Source organism: Bison bison, unplaced genomic scaffold, assembly GCF_000754665.1.
Source record: "Bison bison bison isolate TAMUID 2011002044 unplaced genomic scaffold, Bison_UMD1.0 scf7180017864043, whole genome shotgun sequence".
Classification (NCBI taxonomy): Eukaryota; Metazoa; Chordata; class Mammalia; order Artiodactyla; family Bovidae; genus Bison; species Bison bison.
In genome coordinates this window covers 3118404-3119243 of record NW_011494615.1, presented here as the reverse complement: position 1 = coordinate 3119243, position 840 = coordinate 3118404, and the positions used below count along the sequence as shown (strand labels likewise).

The 840-nt window shown below is 52.1% G+C and overlaps 1 protein-coding gene across 1 annotated transcript in view; it reads right to left on the bottom strand.

Moving 5' to 3' along the window:
• SCN5A (sodium channel, voltage-gated, type V, alpha subunit) overlaps window positions 1-840 on the bottom strand; it is an 87610-nt gene that overhangs the window by 33252 nt on the left and 53518 nt on the right. The window lies entirely within an intron of this gene.

The following is an 840-nucleotide window of genomic DNA, read 5'->3' as shown; positions in this document are numbered from 1 at the left end:
TTTCCCGGGCAAGTGAGATGAGGAGTCCTTCTCCTAGGAAAGTCCCAGCCCACCTGGCTGTCTCCTCATTTCCACTGGGACTTGATCTGAAGAGGTGATGAAGGTACCAGACTTGCTCAAAGGTCAGCATTCCAGTACGGGAGCCCCTTCTGTCCATGACCTTCTGTCCCTTCCATGTCTTCCTGTTCCCCCCGCCTTGGTGTATCAGACTGTCCAGGAGGACAAGTGTGACATGTACAGTCAGGGCAATGATTCCATTAGGCCCTTGTACTCCCAAACTGGCCGTGAAAACAAAGCTTCCCATGGGCCCATCCCATGAAAGGAACGAGACAAAGGAGAAATGTTGTCTTGGAGCAAGTCACAGCTGCCGGACTGAGGCTGAGGTCAGGCTGCAGGACAAGGGCCCTGGGCATGGTCTCTGAGCACATGACCTCCACCTTCCTGGGTGCTTGGCAGGGGTGGCATGTAGCCAGTAGCGCCACAATCCAGTTAGCTCAGGGGCTGCAAACCCAAATGCTTACGGGGCCAGGCAGGTGATGGAATGAAGGCAGGCAGGTGAGATCTGGCCAATCGCAGCATTCTGGCCAGTCAAGGAGGCGGTTACATTCTTCAGCAGGGAGGCTCTTCTTCCAATGTTTTTTTTCAAGAGAAGCCAGAATGCAGACTTTTTACAGAAAAGCCTCTGGATTTTAAATGTTGGTCATTGTTATTTTGTTGTTCAGTAGGTCAGTTGTGTCTGACTCTTTGTGACCCCATGGACTGCAGCACACCAGGCTTCCCTGTCCTTCACCATCTCCTGGAGCTTGCTCAAACTCATATCCATTGAGTCAGTGATGCCAT